Genomic DNA, 23,473 nt, shown 5'->3' on the forward strand with positions numbered 1-23,473 from the left:
CGGCTATTTTTCACAGGAAGTCAGACCATCTCCATGTGTTTTTTTTTGTGGAACTTCTGGCAGATTTGTTGTTGACATTCAGTTTGATGAGGGTCAAACAGATAATGAATTCCTGAACAATCAAGGATCACACTGTTGCTTGGCTGTGTTGCCGTTTGAGCCGTTCCACTGAACGATCTCCCTCATGGCTGCCGTCAAAGTTTGTTTTAGTAGTGAGCTAGTTTTGATATTCTTGTATAATTATTTTCACATGCTGTGGCTAAAACTGTTTTGACATGTCCTGTGGACAGACCACAGGCACCGTCATTGCTGAAGCTGCCGTTTCAAAGACAACTGCATCGTTTCCCGTTATCCTGAGAGAACCAACGAACAGCTCAGGACAAACATGAGTTTGTTCTTTCATTCAGTCTACAATGGAGACACGATTGCATGTAGAGATGGTGCCAGCCTAAACAGATCACTCAGCCTTCATTTTCCTGGGAGACTTTGTGCCTGGTGGCCGACTAAATAGCATCATGAACACCAAGTTTATAGGGAACCATTCTAAATGCAGATGGTGTCATTATTCTGTAACCTTTTGTGCAATCAGTATTTAACTCATAATGATACAGCAAAACAAAAAAACTTGTCTGTTTTGCCAGTTTAGCTTGTCTTGTGTTTATAGTAAAATTGCACATAGGAACTCTGCCTTTTTGTACTAAAGCCAACATTGTAATGTGAATAAACTTTATTGGAACTATCAATAGACAAACACCATCAATTTCTCACTTTTTATTTAGCCGTTGGACAGATCTAAATTGTGTTCTTCCGGCTTTAGTGGTCTTGCCAATTTCTCCTCCTTCAAATTAACATACGTAAAGTGCCCGTGGAGAAATAAAGCTCTGTGTCAAAGTCCTTCCTACAGATGTGTGCCCCCACTGGCCTGAGATGAAATCCTGCAGGTGCGTCTCTTCTTTCTTTTCCATGCCTCTCCTGCGCTTCATCTCCCACAATCCTTTGCCATCGCACGGTTCCCAGCGGAATTTGGAGGGATGTTTAAAGAATTCCCTCAGGTCTGTTGCAGAAAGCAAAGTCAGGGGATTTAAAGAAGCTGCAGCAATATATAGAAGCTAGAAAACAGCAGGTAATGCAATAAATAGGTCACTTTATACAAAGTCTGCACACCTGATTGTATGTACAGTACTATACTTGAAAAAAAGTATTTGGGGCTTAAGATGAGGCGCTGATTCTCAATTTTTTATCAGCAATGCTTTGAAAACAAGCAGTTTTCTTTTCTTTCATGTCATTGTTTTATGTCCCAGTGCAGGGACTTCTGGCACAACTTCATGTACTTTTAAGATATGTAGCATGAGGAATATGTTTTGCTTTATGGCCTTGAGGCCACAAACATGTCAGGAGGCCACAAGTTTGTTTTGTTTTGTGTACTACAAGAGTTTCTGGATTTTGGAACATTTTCCTTCAGATTTTAAACATCTTTCATCAAAAAAATAACGTGCCTGGTTTATTCTCCGGTTTTAAATAACAATTCTTTTCACAGCAATCAGCAATTATTGGTCTGGGGAGTGTTTTAAATGTCTTGTAGTCCTAGCAAAAAGTATAGAATGTGTACAAAGACGAATGCAAACACTGATCGTGGAAAAACTCTTTTGATCGATTAATACGAGGTTCTCTTTAACTAGTCATCAACTTTCTTAATCTGAACAGTGCTCTATGGTTTCAGTAAGTAACCAAAAACAACAGGCATTTATTTCCCTTTGTGACTTTTCTGAGCGCAGCATGAACCAGAGAACCTTTCAAACCTCGGGCCACAGACCAGAACATTTAGCACTGCTGACTATTTACAAAACTGAAAAAAAAATAAAACAATTCATCCTCTTTGTTTATGTACGAAAATGAGAGCATAAAGTGCCTCTGTCCTGAATTTGATGTTGCGTTGACGCTACAATTGAGTTAAGAATCCTTTACTAATCCCTGCACGCAGTTTGTTCAGGGCATGTTGTTAAAAACTGCGCTGTATGCTTAATAAACCACAGACGCCATGTTTTATCACCGCGCGTTAGATCTGCAGGTCAGCAAATAGACCTAATGGTGCAAAAAATCAACATAAAACGGGCACCATATGCAGTGTCCTGTGCCTGGATGTTTATGAGCCCTGAGCTGGGGATACAGTAAATCACCTCTTATAATCAGGGCCATTGCCATCGGTCGTGTATAAGATGAGTTATATGAGTTATATTCCTCATATCGCTTTGCTGTCATTCCCTTCATTCAGTCCCCTCTCACAAACCAATGCGAGGCTATCAGTGGCGACCTTGCCACAACACCCCGGCTCCAGGTGGAAGTGATAGATACTCGCTCTCTATGACAGCCGGGCCTTTTTGTATAAGAAAAGCCATATTGATTCATGAGCCAATAAATACAGACACAAGCGGTTTTGCCTCGGATACTCCTCCCCCTCTATTTGGGCGCCTCTTCTCCTTTTTCTTTTTTTTTTTTCTCCTTTTGTGCACTCAGTGAGAAAAACAGCTGTAAAGTTCTTGTCCTTATCAGAGGAATCAGCACTGTGCCAGGCCTGATGGGAGAAACAATGGAGGGTCAGTGGGCAGCAGTGCGTCAGCCGCTGATGCCGGGGTCTTATCGTGGCGTGCTCCATCAGTGGCCGCCAATCAAGCGGCTCTCAGGCCACCCGCTGAAAGAATGGCCTCAGCCTTGTGTCTCTGAGATAACCAGACCAACCCGCCTCCTCCATCCCGAAGGCCCCCTCTCCTCAATGGATTAAATATCGATCATATCAATCCAGAGAACTGAGTTATTATTTTCCCCTTGTGTCATTATGGAGGTCAGTGCTACCCCAGCTGTGTGCTGCATGTACACTTGTGGCAAATTTAGATTAGAGTCATAAGTCAAGATGAAAGAAGAAAATAACTCTTTTACCTGTAGGTCTTCTTTTACATTAAAGTCTCATTGATTTTAACTCTAAAGGTAAGTCGTTTATCTGTGGTGTGTAGTTCCTGTCTCTGAACAGTCTGACCCCTCGGTCCCCCCGATGCTATTAAAACTTACAATGTGACATAAGTGGCAAAAAGTCTTTGCGATGAATCTCTGCGGAGCTCCTGAGTTCAGTCTAGAGACAGAATTGCTCCTTTCCTCCTCCACGACACTACACCACGCCACAACACATACTCAGATCTTTATTTTATTTAACTTTTATTGTTTGTCATGGTTTGTGTCAACAGTTTGTAATGGTATCAATCTGTGCTATGAAATCAACTCTCGTTAAGAGTTCGCCCTAGATTACATAGTGCTGCTTTAATCGCCCACCTTAATGCACAGACACTGGCTTGCCTCTCCTTTCCGGTTCTCTCTCCTTTTTATTTTCCTCTCTCGCAGCGACGTTATCTGCTGTCTTTGTCAGCAGTGTGATTCATAACGTCCGTTGTCATAACAGCAGGTGAGCTGCGTGTGGAGGAATCTTGTTGTTAATTATGTAGCCGATCAAAAACAACGCGCACCGAGCGACATCGGAGTGACCAGGTGCACTTACAAGTTTGTACAAAGCGACGACATAAGTAGGCCAGAGGGTGTCTCTCTCTCTCTCTCTCTCTCTCTGCAGAGAGGGTGTGATTGACACAAGTTGGGAGGTGAAGAGCTAGGGCAGAATTTTACCTCGTTAATTGTGGCTGGAAAAAAAAGAATGTAATCGTCGCCAAATATACTTTGGTTGCAGTTAATATACCTGGGTGGGCAGTCCAAAGTACATCATATATATGTGCAAAACACTGGGTAGCATTTATTCAAAAGTATGTATGTATTCAATAGTATTAGTGATTTTTATTGCATTTATCTTATAAAAAAAGGTGTTATGTCTCGGGCAAAGATTATGCTGCAATTATGTGTGGTATTCATTGTCATAAAATGTCAAACAACTGTCAAAAAATGCATCTAACAGGTTCATAGAATCAAAACCGACATCTGACATCCTCCCATTTCAAAGGGTGGTTCTAGGTAATTATATATTTACACTATATTTTGCTTGGAAACATTTGAAATGATTCATGGATAATTATGTTTCTGTCAATCGACTACTGGGTTGATAAATTAGTTTGAGCTCTAGTAGGTTTTTCCTTGAAATCCACCTCCTGTCAGTTTCCCTTCTCTCTTTTTCTTTAGTCCTTTAAATAATGTGATCTCGTTTGTTAAGTAATAACAGTGGTAATCCATCTTTGTGTTAATGTATCGTACAATACACAATATTGCATATATAACCATGTCTATGATGATGTTTTCTGGAAGAGTGACTACATGTTACATGGTTTGAAGAGAGATTGAATCCGTGTCCATTCATCAGCCTTACAGTACGTGGTGCCGTTTGATTCACCAGTATGCGCTTATATGCCAATACCACAGCAACCAGTGCAGCTTCACGTGGCTACTCATGCAAGATAATGCAATTATGGTGTCCAGCCGCTCCTCAACATCAACTCTGACAAACAAATGAACTTAAGCGAGGGCAAGGTTTTCATCATATAATACATTTGTTTTTAAATATCATTAATCTTGATTTGAAATATTTGTTACCAATCTGCAGTCCAGCTGCCTCATAACCATGCAGAAAGATGGAAAATTGGATTTCTGAATGGAATGTGCCTTTGGGCTTGCGTCCTCCTGGTTAGCATACAATCTCTTTCTGAAAATGCCACATGGAGTTTCAGGGTGCTTTAGTAGCACCACGCTTCCAGATACATTATTGATTTCAGGAGCATTTCTCATCAAATAATAAAATATGCCTGGTGTGTCATACATTACATTTCACATGTCCTTATATTGACCTTTGTTTTGCTAACATGGTAGCTGAGGGTAGCTGTACCTGAATGTCACATTGATTAGGATTGGATGCTGATGCTTTGCATGTTTTGGCGGGTGCTCCTTACGGCTGAAATAAGGTGCCCTCACTGACAGCGAACAGCCGTCTGTCACGATTAGAGTTCCCAATTTCATCGCAAGAGGATTGAAGCATGTTAAGCTTAAAATATATGACCGGCCGATTCATAACCTGTAGTGGCAGCTGAGTGAGAGATATCATACAATTTTTTTTTCAGCAACCTTGAGTTCATTTAATATATAAAATGTGCTTCCATGACTGAATATGTTTCCCCTCGTATATGATTTATTGTTGTTTATAGCATGTAGTTATTTAAGGTACAGCAGCACATCTAGCTGTCACGGGTGCATATGTTAATACGAATGCAGTGTTCGTTTCATTCATGCATTCATTCTGGCTTTATTACTCCTGTCGCAAACAGAAATACATACAGACGTACAGTCGATCTGTGGATTTAATCTAGAATATTGAAAAGCCATCCACTTGTCTTTTTATTAGAGAAAAATGAATAGTTTTTCCTATAGCCGAATCGTTCGCCAATTTATCCTAATGATATCGCCTGACATTATCTTAACCGGGTGACTGTAACGCTCCGTGTCTGTGGTAGTCTCAAAATCGAATTATGGCTTAACTGCAGCTAACCTCAACACAACAGGAGCATATCCAATCACATTTGTGTGAAAAATGAGAGGGGCCATATTTTCAATTACATTTCAGCATAAAAGGATTGTTAATCCTGTCTCCTGTGCTGCCAGAAGCCGTTAATGAATTTGCTTATCCTCCAAGATACCGATGTGACTTGCCTCCGTGCGGGGAGAAGAAAAAAAAAAAAAAAAAAAAAGGCAGACTTTTTCTTTGTCCTCCTCACACAATACTCTGTCTGACTGTAATGGATGCAAATCTATTCACAGCAAGGTTAAACAGTTTGTTTTGCTGAAGCTGCCGCTCTGTTTATGTATAAAGTTGTATCAGATGATCTCATATACTAAAGCCTCGAGCCATGATTTGCCGAACGCTGCAGCCTCCACCGCCGGCTTTGTCTGCTTAGTGATTTATTGGATTGAAGATATTTTCTCATTCAGAAATATTTTTGCTCAGCTTTAACGAGAAGGAGCACAAGAGCTTAAACGGGTAAACAGTTTCTCTCAGGTCGTATACACAAACAAAATGGTTTCCAAACATCCCCAAAACTTTTTTCTATTTTTATTTAAACATTTTTAATTGGTTTACTCCTGTGCTGGTGAGAAACTCTGGAAACTGACACTTAATCCTCTGTTTTGGATTCACAAGCGCTCCTCCAAATAAGAAAATGTATGCAAAGGCTGCAACTAACAATTATTTTCATGATGATGATGTTGATTAAGCTGTTAGCTGATTATTGTTTGGTTTATGAAATGTGAGAACAAAATTAAAAAGTGTTGAGCACTGTTTCTCAAAGCCCAAGATAACGTCTGCAAATTTTTTGATTTGCCCAAAACCCAAAGATGTTCAGAAAAAGTTCAGAATTTGTAGGGTTTTTTTTCTTGACAAAAATCACTCAAATTGGTTATCTGATTGCCAAAATAGTTGATGATTAATTTGACAACTAATCGATCAAACGGAATCAATCGATCTCTTGTTTTGTTCTGCCATCAAAATGTTTTATGATGTAAAAAACACAAAAAAACAGCAAATCTTTACATAGAACCACAGAATATTTGCCACTCTTGCTTACACGTCTACTGTTAATTGCAAGTTAAGATTGTACTTTTCTGCTTGACTAAACCAAATAGATTATTTCAGCTTTCTAAAAATATATTTTATTCAATTTAAAACTCCTCATAATTTCACGGATGTACAGACTATCTGTACTGTTTGCACACGTAGAGGTGCATAGAAGACCTCGAGTTGACATGATCAGAGCGAAAAAAGAAAATATTAAGACAATAACCTGATGAAAGTCTGTGCACAGAAACTTTGATTAAATATCTCTGTGTGGGGGCAAAACTATCTTTATTGTACCATCATGAATACAAATACAAAATGCTTTTTCAACCATTACTCAAACTCCTCTCATTGGAGACAGCTGATGTCTGAGGTCTGGTTCACATTAGGAAGCAGGTCTGGCCCGTCGGAGGTCTGAGCCAGTCAACAGTTAGCTCCATGATGGATAGTGTATTAATGCTCTCAGCCCCTTTATATTGTCAGTGTGCATTAGACAAATTAGGGCAAACAAATGCCCCCCCCCCCCCCCCCCCCCCCCCCCCCAAGTTTACCTACCTCCCACACACACATTCACACGTTTTCCCGACGTGCCCCTGCTAACGCTGTTAATAACCTTGATGTGTTTGTGTATGTGTGTGTGTGTGTGTGTGTGTGTGTGTGTGTGATACCTTGCTGCTACTTTGACAGTGAGTTCCATTGAATTACCTCAGATGGATCTACAGATGCATTACATCATAACATCTGGCTTACATCGCGAGCCCTTCACATGACAAACAAGGTTTTCGTCACAGATCAGCTCCACTCTCCACTTTGTTCTCCTTATTTCTGCGTGAGAACCACTAATTTTGGGGTCCGTGAAATCCGTAGCCGAGATGACTCGTATATATGCTAAAGGTTTTATACTGTGGGCGTTCTGTGGCAGTCTGGTGTGTGGGCGTGTGTGTGGGTTGTATGTCGGAGACGTCATGCATGTGTATATACACACACACATACACACATGCACGCCGAGGTGACACGGTCACCGTCATTAGACCTTCACAGGCATCTGCTCATGCCTGCAACGTGATGTGATCCCTCACCTTCTACATGACAGTTGGCCATTTAGCACTAAATTTATGCCGCCCATGCCCTTTATCAATGCATTCGGAGTGGTGGTGGTGGGGGGTGTTGCAGATAGAGGGCGTCACTCAGTGTCCTAGCTTTGATTTGTGTTACTGCTTTTACTCAACCAGACATTGTAGTGACACATTGAGCTTTTAATAAGCTCTGATGGATGCTGAAATAATGCAGATACTATACGTGTACGTTAAATAACATCCCAGTACATCTCCGGTAGGAAGAGCAGACCTTTTGACACAAAATGTTATTTACCGTTTTTGATAAATATAAATCCAACATCAACTGTGCAGCCAGAGAGAGCTTTGATTACCGGTTTGAAAGTAGTAAACGCGGCTTTTATTTAATCTGAAAATGATATAACTGCCCCCTTTTATACAAATGCACTAGTTAAAGAAACACAAGTCTGTGAAAGTGACCCCTGATATGATTGTTTTGGCTCTAAAAAAACAACTCCATTCATTTTATAAAAAGTGCGGACTGTCCAATCAGTTGGCACTTTCCTCTACAGACTACAAAGAAATACAAATAAATAAAGACAAATAAATACATATATTAAGGAAACACTAGTCTGAGATGGTAAGCTCTGTTCATGTCACAGTAAATGTCGTCCGGGTCAGCTCTGAGCCCGGAAACTCTTCTCTAGGTAAGGTCGTTGTGCATGTGTCTCATTTCTCTCAAATTTTGAGCATAGATTTGTTAACATTTTTGTCAGTGAGGACTTCAGCTTAGTATAATCCATCCGCCTGACAGATTTGGTGTATAAAGATGCTGATTAAACAGCATTACTATTGCACAGGTGTGCATTAGGTATGAGGCTCTGAATTATAGAGTTCACATGCAGATCGGCATGTTTTTGTGGCAGTTGAGGGGGCAGGAAAGCAGCCAGTCTGGGCCTCATGTGGAGCGACATACCTCCTTTGCATACAGTTGATGAGGTTGTTGACTCTGGTCTGTGAAATCTTGGTCCACTCCTCTTCAACAGCTTAGCCAGTAAGAAAGCCATTATTATATTCATCTATCCAGGGGTCAGCTAGTCTGAGACACATCTTATAAAATAATGACAACAGTTATCCTGTCAAAGGGTTTGTTTGGATTTGTTTTGCTTCTTTGGGAATTCAAATCTGATCATTATTCAGGGAAAGTGCCGGTTTGATTCAGAGATGAAAAAAAAGTAAAACAAACACCCGGTGAGGACTTGATTATTATTTCGTTATCTTTGCTGCATGAAATCTGTTCAGATATTCAAAGCAGGCTATTTTGCTCAAAGACTCGATGTATGAACAGACTCTTTTTAAATTTCCCCTGCGTCTGTATGGACATCCAAATATTCAGAAAGAGGCTGTGAATAATATTAATCGATGCCTTCTTAAAGAAGGTCACCTCTCCGTAGATATTCAGTTCACTTAACCTTGAAGGGTCAGTTTGCCAAAACAAAACACGATCATATGTTCCCACCTAACCCTCATAGAATCAAAACATGCATATAGTCAGATAGTGATGGAGGACATATTCAGATGAATCTGCTGATAATATCAATCAATTTCATCCATTCGCTCACATTTTTCAGTTCCCAGTGAGTGGGTCTGGAACGGTCTAGAACTCAAAATCAATCAGTTATCAACATGGTGGAATACTTTTCTAATAAATTACTGTTAATCAACTATGTAAAACTAAAAATGTATATACATGTATCACATTAAAGTTTTGTTTGTAAAATCTTGATTTGTATGTTGACTAGTAACTTATCACTGTCAGATTAAAATATGGATAAGTAGTAAGTACCGTATTTAACTCCCAAACAGACTTAAAGTAGTGTTAAATTGAAATGCTCAGGCAAAGTACATGACATTTTTCTTTAATTACAGTACTTAAATATACTTAGTTACTTTCCACTGCTGCAGCAATGTCTCCACACTGTAAAATGTAAAAGTTGACTTTAGTAAACAAAAAGTCTTTAAACTGATTACCTCAGAATTACCAAGTAAAATAGACCATTACATATAAGTAGTAGGAGCTAAAAGATTTACTATACTCTGTGATTTTGAGGTGAGCTGTATCCTTGATTTCGAAGTACAGTCACTTATTTACTTTCATAATTTACTCAACACATTTTTCAGTGTATTGAGGAAAGGGTCGGCCAGGCAGGTGCTGCCGTAAAGTTCAGTTTGGCCCAACAGAAAATGCAGGATTTGATTCATTATTTTCATGATATAAGACCAACAGGCAGAGCGACCGGTAACCTAGGAAGTCAGTCTCGTGATAATAGTAGCGTTTCCCATCTTAACAACACAATAGAGACGAAAACTTAATCTTAATCTTTTCTTTGCTCAGTTCTGTCTTGAGCTGTCGAAGCAGAATCTCAATAAAAAAAAAAATCGGTTTCCAAACTCTGAAATTAAACGGGCTCAGTATCGAGGTGATTCTCACTGAAAGATGTTTACGCGCATGCTGTCCTCCAGTGATATTGTTAGTTGCTTTCTTTTAGCATAAATTAAATCCTCAAGCATCAGATTTATAATGCTATGATAATGTGTTCTAATTAACCAAGCCACATAAAAGCTGTACTGTCGTATGGTAATGAGCTCTATCTGTGTCTCTTATGCCACATAAAATAGATAAAATACAGCTGTGGTGGACTAAAACACTTTTCTCTGCTTTCATTTTGTCATGCAACTTTAGTTTAATAACCAGCTGATTGCATTTTGGAGATAAGGTTTCCTATTATGCTTCCTGAGTTTTAACTAACACGTGTGAATTTGCTCCCAACTCTCACAGGCAGACATTTGAGTTGAAAAGTTGAGCAGGTTAATGTCACATAAACCTGTCCTTCCTTATTTTTTTTTCTCCAGTCTGTCAGTCTGAAGCCCTCTTCACCTCTCATCTAAGGGGGGGATTGGTGATTGGTAATAGAGACTGACTATCATCTCAGGCTAAAGCTGCCATTATCCAACCTCTGACAGATGAAGCCATTGGAGGGTGTTATCAGAGCCAGCTGTGAGGGCTGAGTTATGCATTATACATGGGCAGTAACCCTGACACTATGTGCAGACACACACAGAATTACAGATTTGTGTGGCACTTAAAGGCCAGCGTATTTATTGTGCAGATGTCTGAATATTCGCACACTTAAATCTTCCAGGCAGTGAGTCACAAGCAAAGTCACGAAGATACAGTCATTAGAACTAAATCAGCATGGAACCTGCAGAATTGAATCACTGCTGACATCAGACGTCTCACTGGCATCATAATTTTCAGCCACAGGTCCAAGACTTCACTTAAGTTCTTACATAGGCAGATGTGTGATGTACGATGTGTTGTTGTGTTAGGAGCAAAGACGGAGCATTTTATATTAAAACACAAGGAATTTATAATATTTGGTCTACGTGTGAATGAGCTTGACAATTTTGGCTCCCTTTATTTAAACTGAAAATCCGGACAAAGGTCTCGCTTGTCACATAATTACCATAATTGGATCACTGAAGGATGGAATCCTGACCGGTCCAACGAGTGTGTGGCTTCTTTTGCCAGTTATGCCAATAGAAGTTGAGAATTAAGGATTAAGTGAATGTGGGGTTTGATCCTGCTTCAATATTGTCGGCAGCTGAGTCATGCAGGGAGTTTATTTTTATTTAGGAACATGATATACATTTTTTAAAAGGATCTTTGATATGAATATTTTACAATTGGTTATTAAAGGCATTTTCCCCTATTGTGTCTGATTACACTCTGATGTTTGTGCAGACTTTACTGACATCTCCCTGACTACCCTTTTTTAATTAGTGTGCTTACATTAGCTGCAATTGTAAGGGCAGAAAAGTCGTAGTCGTCTTATTGCTTCATAGGCTGCGTTGCAATTGCATACTTTTTCTTCTTTGTTAAAGTAGCTACTGCAGCTTCCCTTACGAATTACACACTTTTGCATGCAATATGCTCACAGCTGGAACATACTTCTTCATAATAACATTGCGCGTTGAACATTGACATTCCTATGGAAGCGAATTTGTACCATAATTCAAATTAAAATGCATTTACAGAAATGCTTTTTCATTTTAAGAATGTAGCTGCATTTTTTGACTCATAAATATAATTAGTAATAAATCATCCAAATTGCATTTTCATTTTCTTCTTCAAGACTGCTCATTTTGTAACTTAATTCAAATGATAAAGAAAAGGACATTTAAGATTTAATATTCAAAAGATGGCCCAGCAAATAGGTACCAAAATTCAATTTGAAATGTCAAATTTGAAAATTAAAATGCATTAGCAGAAATGCTTTTTCATTTCAAAGTCAGAGCTGCATTTTTTGACTCATAAATAAAATTAGTAATAAATCATCCAAATTGCATTTTCATTTTCTTCTTCAAGACTGCTTATTATGTAACTTAATTCAAATGATAAGGAAAAGGACATTTAAGATATCATTTTCAAAAGATGACCCAGCAAATAGGTACCAAAATTCAATTTGAAATGTCAAATTTGAAAATTAAAATGCATTAACAGAAATGCTTTCTCATTTCAAAGTCAGAGCTGCATTTTTGACTCATAAATAAAATTAGTAATAAATCATCCAGATTGCATTTTCATTTTCTTCTTTAAAACTGCTCATTTTGTTACACAAAGACAAAGAAAACTGCTTTTTCGTTTTGAAGCCCTCCCCCCGCAAAAAAAGGTCCAAAATTCAATTTGAATTCGCAATCCCAAGCGGCGCAGGAGAGTGACGTCACCGGCCTCTCTTCTTCAGTGTTGCCAGCATGGCGACTGTCTCGCTAGACTTAGCGACTTTTCAGACCCTCTAAGCGACATTATTTCGAAAAAGCGACTAGCGACATATTTAGCGACTTATTCAGATCATCGGGGGAAAGGCGAGAAATAGATTATATTGTAATTCACATGCTACTCAGAGTCATCGCAGTCCACGGCTCCTCTGCTCCGGCTGCGCAGGCGACAGGCCGGTGTGTGGGGGCTGGCTGGGGCAGGCAGGAGCGTGGATCTGATGTCGGATAGCTGCCGTTTACTCTGTTTTGATATGTTAATGTTAGGTGTCTTTAGCAAAGGTGAGACCCAGAAGCAGACAGGAGGCTGTAGCTGGATGCATGGAGTGTTTATTGTAACACGGACAAAGTCAGAGTAGGAGGGGGTGTGCACGGGGAAGCCACGCTCCGGGGCGCCGGAGAGCTGGCAGTCCTGTCGGCACTCGGAGGAGCGCAGGGCGGTTGGAGCTGGAGCGGATTGAGTGGATTGAGCAGTGCGGAGAGGAGAAGACAATAGGCTACCTATGTATTTTTGATTCAATAAAAACTACATGAAATTGATTGTGTATCCATCTCTCATAGCCATAGACGGATTATCATGACCACGGGCCTAACACACGCAAACTGTGCGCACGCAAAGGCTGTTACATTATTACATTGAATGTAATAATGTCCGCAAACGTAATAAACCTTAAACACCTACTAATACTGACGTGCGTGCAAAATCCAGCTGCTGACCCTCCGCTCCGCTGTCACACAACGGATCCCCCGTCCGCTCCCTCTCTCTCTTATAATTGTTTGCCCGAAAAATAATTTCCATGAAGAAAACATCGCCTGACATTTAAATTTAAATTCCCATTGACAATACAAATCTCAAGAAATCTGGATGTATTGCTCATTTGTAAACACAACACTTATCAATCTATAGGAATCACCAAGAACCACGAAAAGAATACCTAGCACATTACCATTATACTTGCTGTGTGTGTGTTTATGTGAAATAATAATAATAATAATAACTTTGAACATTATCACAATTAAGTTATCAATGTGCGATGTGAAGAAAATGCAAACATTACAGACTTCTAACCATTTTCTAAAAGTGTATTTTAATTGAGAATAGTTTTTTATATAAATTACACAAAAGGAAAAGAAAATGTGATTTGTTTTACCTATTTCAGCCATAAGCGGTCATATTGACTGCACATCATTTCGCGGGATTTCATACATTGTCTCTCTTGTCTCTGACTTTGTTAGCGGTCTCCAGCTGTGCGACTGTAACACAACTTTATATGAAGAAGGACTAACACTAATAGCCTAATTGATTCTTATTTCTTCCACTTACAGAACTGTTTACGACTCGAAACAATGTTATTATATATGACGTTTCTAAACCAAATGTCGTGGCTTCAAATGCATCAAATTCCCACATCCAGTTACGCAGGCAGCTGTCCAGGGTGCTGAACCAGGTCACAGACAAAGGCTGCACTCTGCGTTCTGATGTTTGCTGGGCAGATCTGTCCCCCTTGGTTTCTCATCCACTCTGTTGTGGGAGATCTCCCACAGAGCAAAAGAAATACACATTTTTTCTCTCTCGGCTGAACTCTGGCTTGAGCCCGGCTGAACTCTGGCCTGAGCCCACTTCACCCAGGCGCGAGCCTGCAGCCCCCGCTCCTGCTGACAGACCGGGGGAGAAAACAGACATTCCTTTGCTCAGAACCCATATCAGGCTGTGTCTGAATATGCACGAAGATCGGTATAACGCATTGGAGCAATTTTCATACAATTTCGGATATTGAGCATGATAAAATAATTTCAATTCAACATAGCCATTTGTCCAGCTGAAGCATAATGAGCGTTATGTCATTAATATGAAGTAGGCTTGTTTTGCGGTTAATCAGCCACATGATCCGTTTGAACCCACAAAATAAAAAAGGATAAATGTGCAGCCTCCGTTTCCTTTCTGATTGTGTCCGTTCGGAGTGGGGGGTTTTCGGAATGGAGGGGTTTCCCCAATAGACTTTTCGAAATAGCGGGGTCTTTGAAAAAAAGGGAAACCCCGCCATTACGATGAATTGAAGTCTATGTTCGGAACAGCGGGGTTTCGGAAAGGCGGGGCTCCAGGCTATAAAGCGGCCGGTGATTTTGTGACCCGCTGCAGGTGCGTGGGGTGTGGGAGAGAGAGAGAGACATTAGCTTATAGCACTTTGTAAAGGGAGCTTTATAAAGTTCACTCCATTAACTTGTATTAGTTCACGGGGCTGAGCTGCCACATCCAATATGGGGGCGACGTCGACGTACGGTCCAGCTGATACCTTCAGTTTGTTACCGGGAATACTGACTGTAAAGTACCGTGTGTGTTTCATGGGTCTGACTGAGTCTGCAGTCTGACCCACCGTCACTGCCAGCAGCTCTTCAGAGCGGCTTCATTACGATCACCGTAAATGTTAGAGAATTTCGCACTGGAAAAAAAATGTGCGGCTGATTTAACCAAGCAAACGCGAACCATGGCTGGCTTGACCGCAGTACAGAACTGGACATGGTGGTGATTTCCCCGCTGTTTCTGAAAACATGTACCACAGTCTATGCTACCAACACAGCCTTCACACTCTCCTCTTGTCCCTTCTCTTGCTCCAGTGTCGAATAAGCACACCGCCGCCCCCTAACGTAGATGCGTAGCACGGTCGGTCAGACTGGGGGCTGAAGAGGAAGAGAGGCCGCTGACGTCACTCTCCTGCGCCGCTTGGGATTGCGAATTCAAATTGAATTTTGGACCTTTTTTTGCGGGGGGAGGGCTTCAAAACGAAAAAGCAGTTTTCTTTGTCTTTGTGTAACAAAATGAGCAGTTTTAAAGAAGAAAATGAAAATGCAATCTGGATGATTTATTACTAATTTTATTTATGAGTCAAAAATGCAGCTCTGACTTTGAAATGAGAAAGCATTTCTGTTAATGCATTTTAATTTTCAAATTTGACATTTCAAATTGAATTTTGGTACCTATTTGCTGGGTCATCTTTTGAAAATGATATCTTAAATGTCCTTTTCCTTATCATTTGAATTAAGTTACATAATAAGCAGTCTTGAAGAAGAAAATGAAAATGCAATTTGGATGATTTATTACTAATTTTATTTATGAGTCAAAAAATGCAGCTCTGACTTTGAAATGAAAAAGCATTTCTGCTAATGCATTTTAATTTTCAAATTTGACATTTCAAATTGAATTTTGGTACCTATTTGCTGGGCCATCTTTTGAATATTAAATCTTAAATGTCCTTTTCTTTATCATTTGAATTAAGTTACAAAATGAGCAGTCTTGAAGAAGAAAATGAAAATGCAATTTGGATGATTTATTACTAATTATATTTATGAGTCAAAAAATGCAGCTACATTCTTAAAATGAAAAAGCATTTCTGTAAATGCATTTTAATTTGAATTATGGTACAAATTCGCTTCCATACATTCCTGCTCATACATCCGTTGGAGTCCATAGCATGAAATTTCAAGTAAAAAGAAAAACTATGCTATTTGGTGAATAGCTGTCATCTGTTTTTGCTCCAATGATGTGCAAAACACCTCCTGGCTTGTATACTATGAAATGCAACCAGATGCTGTGGGGCCTCCTGGTATTTTCTTTTGCAAACTGTGTTTGTTATTATATGAATTTTGGGCATACTCAATATTATTCCGGCAAACTAAATAGAACAGAATACTAAATAGAATGGACACTGGAATGCAGCTTGATGTCCTCACATTGTTCCGCAGCTCACAGAGTTCTAATTAGACACAACAACTGAACACAGCTGTATTGGTGTCAATACATTCCCCATATAATAGACTCCCAGTGGTTTAGTCTGGAGAGTGCAGTGAATTGCACACTAATGGATCATCACCATTTTGTGTCATCATCGACAGGTGTCGGGCCACACGACACCTATAAAAAGCAGCACATCGCAAAACAGACTTAATTTCGCTCTCAGAATTTAGGCACTTTAATAAAACGATGAAACAGCAGCAACAGTGTATGAGAAGGTATATAGTGAGTTGGTAAGAGAGGGATTTCAGGAACTGATGAGGCCTTTGTCACATAAGACATTTTGACCTGTCAGAGCAGGACAAGCACAGGTGTTCATGATTAAATTAATGGTGGCTGAGATGCATTTAGTTGCTTCAGTTTGAGGATCCTGATGTTGTGCATACTGCCTCACTGTCACTGTTATGGCTCACTGGAACATTAGAATAGAACAGAGGCATCGTTAATGTCATTAGTAACACCTGTTTTTCCTATAATGACAATTGAAAATGTGCTTTGAAAAAGACGTATTGTGACCAAGGTTTATACTCAATGGGACATGTAACAGTTGAAATTATCCAAAGGGGAGGTTGTTTATGAATTACTGTACCTCCAGCATGTCTCTGCTAGTTCTGCACGGCAATTTCAGTTTGCATATCGCCCGACACACAGTATGTGGCAACAAGAAAGATACAACACTCCAGCATCACACCTAACCCTGCTGTTGCTGCGCAGCTACATTTCGACTAGGGGAAGACCAATTATCTGCCCTGGCTGATTATCAGGGCCAATATTCAGCATTTTCCAATGATCTGTATCTGTGATTTTTCTGTCAGATGAAATAAACTCATTTAAAAATGTGCTCCTTTGGCTCTGATGCGACATCCTCTCACTCAGTGTCCTACCTACAATAATATCTGATTGGTAACACATCACAATGAATAGCCTAGAGACACCGAATAATCTGAATTTGCAAACTAACTAGTTACTAAATGTACAACAGAGTGTAGTGGAGAGGAAGTATAAAGTAGAAGAAAGATGCACGTAAGAATAGTACTTTAGTAAATTGTATTTAGGTTTATTTTATCACTGGTTGACTGAAATTTCGACATTAAGACTTTCACTCCTACTGCAAATGAATATCGGTCACAAATATCTGTTGTCCCCTCTGCTCAGCTTGGTCCTACATGTAAGACCGATCCATATGGCTTAACAATTGTTATGTCTATAGGGTTTTAATACGCAATGTTGAATATATCTTGAAGAGCTCATGCGTGAAGGCAATAATGTGGTCCTACCTGTTATTGTCTGGTTGTACCTGATAAAGAGACCAGACCCTTGAGTAAATTAGATGCTGGTTTGCTTTGATGGGCCACTCCAGGAATTATCTGCACCTTAACCAACCCTTAACCCCTGCACCGCCTTACATTACATATTCATGTACATGAAAGCACATACAAATGTATACACATGCACAGTGAAAAAAAAATTTGACTGATATGTTGTATTTATTTAAAGTCTAATGAAATATTATGTTAAAAATAAGGCCTGTTGGAATAAACAGGTTTCATGGAGGTTTCCTTTTTCTAAGGGGCTCACATTATCAGTTCAAATGTAAGAATTTCCTCAGTGTTAAAAAAATGCACACACTCCATTTCCCATCTTCACGTTTTGAGTACCCCCCGCTGAGAGCTCTCAACCTCCAATCCTGCTTCTAAAGGCTGGAGTGTTGAACTGGGAAGAGTGATATTCAAATCAAAGCTGCCTGAGCGTAATATGGAAATGAAGTCTAGTCATTGACAGGAATTCATAACCAGGCTGATGTGTCACACGCTCAGTGATGCCCAGCAAATCTTGCAGCACGAGAACACATGGGGGAATGGATGATTAGGAATAGTTAATCAACTGTAACGATATGCCTCCAGTGAGCGCATGTGTTGACATAAATGTACAGGAAACGATGGTGCTACTCGGTTTCCTTTAGGAGAATGTAGATAGCAATGGTTTTTTCAAGAATAAGATGATTTTCTTGGAAGGAATTTATAGTGTTACACTCAAAAAAGTGACGGGAGCTTCAGAGAGAAGTCCAGACCCAGTTTACTCTCTCCGTACGCTTGGCCACTTGCTGCATGATGTGGGTGGGATTGCTAGGTTGTCAATTTCAGATGGTTACAGATGGAGTTGTTGAATGCAGCCCACCCTTTTTAAATGCTGGAAAGTGCAGGGGCAGGGGGGTTCAGGTGCTGTTCAACCATTTCACTCTTCAGTTGCAGTATACCGGTGCCTTAAAGTGACCATTCGGGTCTTTTGACGTGTATGAGGTACTTAAGGTTCTTGTCCCGAGTCAGTGTATGACCTGAGGTAGATGACTGTCAGCTCTCCCCCGGTGTGGAGAAGCGACGCATGGCATCGACAGGGAAGCAGAGCATGGTGCTGCTAAACGGCACAGACGGCACAACACATTTTTGCCACCTTAAAGAAGGACACATTTAAAAAAAAAAAAGAGATTTCTGGTGCTTAACATTGCACAGCTGCACTTGTGTGTAGGAATACGGATATTGTACATTTGAGGGAAAGTAGTCCCAAAGGAAAGGAGTGTGTGATGGCAATGTAAAGCACCAAACATGTTCAAAATGTAGCGTACACTTAAATGGATATATATTTCTTTTTTTGGGGGGTGGCTAAAACTTGCTAAATACGCTGCTTCTCCTAAGAGGGGAAGAGCTGACGTTCATCTACTGCAGGTAATACACTGACTAGGGATAAGTACCTCACACAGCCCACATCAAAAGACCCAAATTATCACTTAAAGCTCTCCTGCGTTGAGATCTGTTGTTAGGAGTCACAAGGAGCCACAAGATTAAAAATCAGCCCACCCACAGACAGATACGGTGTGCTCACTGCTGTTGCTGTTGGCAGTTGAAACCCAGTTCCTTTCCAAGTGTTTACACTGAAGTGACAAAATGAAGCATATTCAAAAACTTAGAAACACTTGACTTTTGATTGTGCTTTTAAGTATCCGATCAGCATCCCACAATGCAATGCACATTCTATTTATTCAGGAAAGGTTATGAGGTCAAGATCTTTCTTGCAAGAGAGACCAGAGAACAACACACACACACAAAATCACAGCATGAAGAATAATCTACTCGAAACCAACACACACTAATTAAAACTGGAGACCATCTTATGATGGAATCACACCGGCTGTGAGGCCAATCAACATTTACAATATTCTGCAGTTTTGTCACGATAATAGATTTTCCAACTTTGATACAATACCTTAAAAAATATCAATATTCGATACCACTGGTAGATGCACTGCATTATTTCCTGTCAGTATAAAATAGCAAATTATGTTAATATCTTGTATACACGCTGCAAACACAACATAAAGATTTTATATAGAATAAAGATTACAGTACTATGTATACTGTATACAGTTAGTATATAGAGTACTCTGCAGTGGTGATGTCCATCATCTGACCAGCTAATTCTAAAGTGTGATCCTCTGCATGCCTGCACGGGTGAGGACTTCACTGTCAGGAACCTAATCTTGGCATCCTCTCGAGCCTGCAGGGACATGTCTGCAAGATAACAATGCAATCCAGGACTTGCAATGCTGAAGAGTAATTTTGAAAGTGGAGTGTCTCCGTTTTACTTTTGGCTTTATGGTAAAGTATAGCTGCTTAGAAATGTGTACCAGAGCACTATAAGTCTTGGCTATTCGGTGATTCCTAGTCAGTGTTCACTTGTCTGGAAAGCGCAGCAGCAACGCAGATGAATGTTTCAACAGCACTGAGAGTGTCTTCATCGACAGTAATGCCCAGCCTCGTGAAGGGCTCCCCTTGAGCTGGATGGAACATTACATCAGCTTTGAGCTGAACTCAAAGGGGTGAATTTCTTATCGTTATTGCCTTTTGTGAAAATGAGTCTTTCACTGAAGCCTGGCACATTTAGGTTCATTCAGGGAAACCATTCAACAGTGAAACTGTGCACCAGACTGATAAATAAGTCTCTTTAGAGGGAAATATCACCTGAATGTGAGAGTCTCCTCTCTCCAGAAGAAAGAGAGCGACAGAGAGAAGGATTGGCAGGGAAAGAGAAAGGTATACAAAGGTTTTGTTAGAGGACTGAATGTGTTGTCTGAGATGCTCCAAGGACCCACAGGCCAGGGTCATGCGTCGCTAGCTAAGAGGGTCATGTGTAGTTGAAGTTAACCCTGAGGTGAAATGGTCCAGATGGATGGCCCCAAAATTCCTCTTCCCTTTGTGTATCAATTAGCTGGCATTAACACTTCAGTGAGCACCCTAAAGACAAGTCTGGTGGTTTTATAGAGCTTCTGTCCACACTGATTCAATCCAGACTTCTACTCAAGTTGTTGTGCTTCTCTTGTATGGCAGTCTGGCTGCACCGAAGGATTTGCATTGGCAAATAATGTCAATAATGTTCTATCGTCAACTCTATCAAATGCCTCGAAATGTTGAAATGTGGCCCTTACTTGTCCCGTAGATGTCTTTAAAATGCTTGTTTTGTTCGACCCACTTTCGATCTACAATGATAGGAATCAGAGAGAAGTAGCAAATCCTCACAGTTGAGAAGCTGGAAACAGCAAATGTTTGGCCTTTTACGTTGATGAATGATGAAATTGTTGGCAGTTTTTATTCACTCTGTTGAACTTCTTTACTCAAGTGAAAGTAAGAAAGGACAGGCTCTGAAGTAATATAAAGCATAACAGTAAAAGTATCCCTCTGAAGGACATTTCTAACAGCATTTTTTGTGCAAAGCTCACTGTGCCTCAAGTCATAGCAATATAATTCAAAGACTATTAAACTTAAAGGTAGAATCAGTAGGACTTGTCGGAGCTGTCTCATTCCTGGTATGTCAAATGCCAACATTTTGGGTTCATAAAGTGTCCTGAGCACAGCGAAAATTTGAGCAAATAAGAAAAATCCACCCTACAATTCCCCAAGCCAAATCTCAATGGGCTACTACTACTACTGTTTCTTGTACCATTTTCAAAATAAAAGCATTTCTGTTGTATAATTGATGGCTCAGATGTCATAGAGCAGGTTAGTGAATTTTCAAACACCGGAATTCTTGAGGAGCCTACCATCATCTACAAAATATCAGCCGTACAATACATCGAGACCATGTTTATGGACGTAATAGTTTTTATTTACAGCATTAATGTACACCTCTGCATGTTATTGATCAGAGAACGTGACAGAACAGACACAAAGTGGTCATCAAGAGGACCCAGTAACTGTGGAAGGTCAGCAGGTGGAGGAAAATCACCCAGGATGGCTGCAGCCTGTAATCATCTGTATTAATTCGATGTGAGCGGTTAGCGGAGAAAAACACATCTGTCCAAAGTGACTTATTGATTTCATAAGCGCGCCAGTAAAGCCTGTGTTGACGCTCAGCAGCAACAAGCTGCAGGTCCCGCGACTGCTGTCGTCTAGAAGAAAAGAACCTGAGCAGAAGCGTGGAACCTTTCAACGATTCTCAATCCCCTAATGCTCCAAGGAAATCCAATTTCACATGTCCGTAATTGAAAATTATTTTGTCACCACAATGGCGAGTCGACATCATTTATTGAGCTCTGTCTTTCCTGCGCCGGGGGACACGTCCATGGTGTCGAAGCTGTAACTTGTGTTAATAATTCAGTAATAAAAAAAAAGGCCTTTCAACAACTTTTCATGGAATTGCAAATGAATCGTTGATTGCAACCAATATTTTTTGACTAGAAGATAACTGCAGCCATGATGGATTATTTAAACCAGCAGCATGTAAAAGTTCGAACCCCAGTGTAATGCAGCCATCACACTCCGTCTAGATAAATCAACATTAACATTTCTACAGCAGACTCTCTACGGATCTCAGAGTGTAATGTAGAGGCAGCCATAGGATCGCCCTTCATACCTCTCAGCCATGCTAGGAGCGCACAGCATGAAGAGGTCCATTACCTCGACATCGTCCCTTCCCTTCCTCCACTCCCCCCTTCACACAGCTCAGGAACACACCGGCAGAAATAACAAGGAAAAACCCGGGGAGCGTTCCGCCTCGCTCTAACCAAACCCAGACTTGCAGAGCTGCCCCGCGTTTGAATAATGCTGCAGATTAAAAAGTGAATGAATCATATTCGGAGCGCACGGTGGGAAAGCAAAAGCGATCAATCAAATTAAAGGGGAGACGCTTTTCAGAGGGGTTATTACATATTCTAATATGGCTATTTCCAATCAGTAATTGGATGACTTCGTTAGCAACATAGCATGAGGGGAAGGACTTATGAAAGCAATCTTATTTGTGGATATGGATGTGTATAGTTCTGCTTATTAAAACTGTATTGACCTTGTTAACCTCACCACAGATTTTGGACATTACAGTTTATTTTAAATTTCTGATTGCGTATCCATTCCAATCCTTTAATTAGAGTTTTTTTATTTTAAGGATTTGATGACAGTGTTGGCTCTAAAAAGTGCTTTTTTTCCTCAGACTAATTGAGAGTTACTGCTCCGGTGTGCTGCCACTGAAACCGTGGAAAGGCATGTGGGTACTTGGCAGGTGGGCTCATAATGTCTGGCCCCTCGGGGCATTGAGAACGTGAAGTTGTTGCTGTAATTGCTCATGCAGTGAGGTGGCCTTCCATTTTGTCTGCACAGGTTCGTCACAGACAGCGTGGGGCGGGGGGGGGGTTGATTCTTTGTCTGTGGTGATAACTTGATGGTGAAATAAACGTGCTTTGTTCTCCGCCGCCTCATCTGCATGTTGGGTTTGGAGCGTTTTAAAGCATTCCTTCCTCTTTCCTGTTGTTCAATCATGATCTGCTTGGATTAAGAATTGATCAGTTTTCTCTTCAGATTCTGTGTCCTCTTTGCGAAAAGGAAATCCATAATACATTTGATTTTTTTCTCATGCATCTATTATACATATGATTCCATTGTGAATAACAATGGGCTTCTTTCTGCATGTGTTTGAGTGTCAGGTTGTTTGTTTGTGTTTGATTTATGTTTGTATGTGTGTGTATGTGTGTGGATGTGTGGTGCAGTGCCTCGGCTGTAACATCTGGCACTAGTGTGATTGGTGTGGTGAGCCCTCAGGCCTTTTCACAGGTGATAGATGACACCTATCACAACCTGTCAGCAGGGACCTAGCCTGCAAACTAGCCAACCAACCAGCAGCCTGCCCTCCTTCATCTTCACCCCCAGTTTTTACTGCGGAGAG

The 23,473-nt window shown here is 40.4% G+C and overlaps 1 protein-coding gene across 1 annotated transcript in view; it reads left to right on the plus strand.

Moving 5' to 3' along the window:
• The window catches only part of LOC115587115 (PDZ domain-containing RING finger protein 4), a 135,642-nt gene that overhangs the window by 32,544 nt on the left and 79,625 nt on the right, over window positions 1–23,473 (plus strand). The window lies entirely within an intron of this gene.

Source organism: Sparus aurata, chromosome 8, assembly GCF_900880675.1.
Source record: "Sparus aurata chromosome 8, fSpaAur1.1, whole genome shotgun sequence".
In the NCBI taxonomy this organism is placed as follows: domain Eukaryota; kingdom Metazoa; phylum Chordata; class Actinopteri; order Spariformes; family Sparidae; genus Sparus; species Sparus aurata.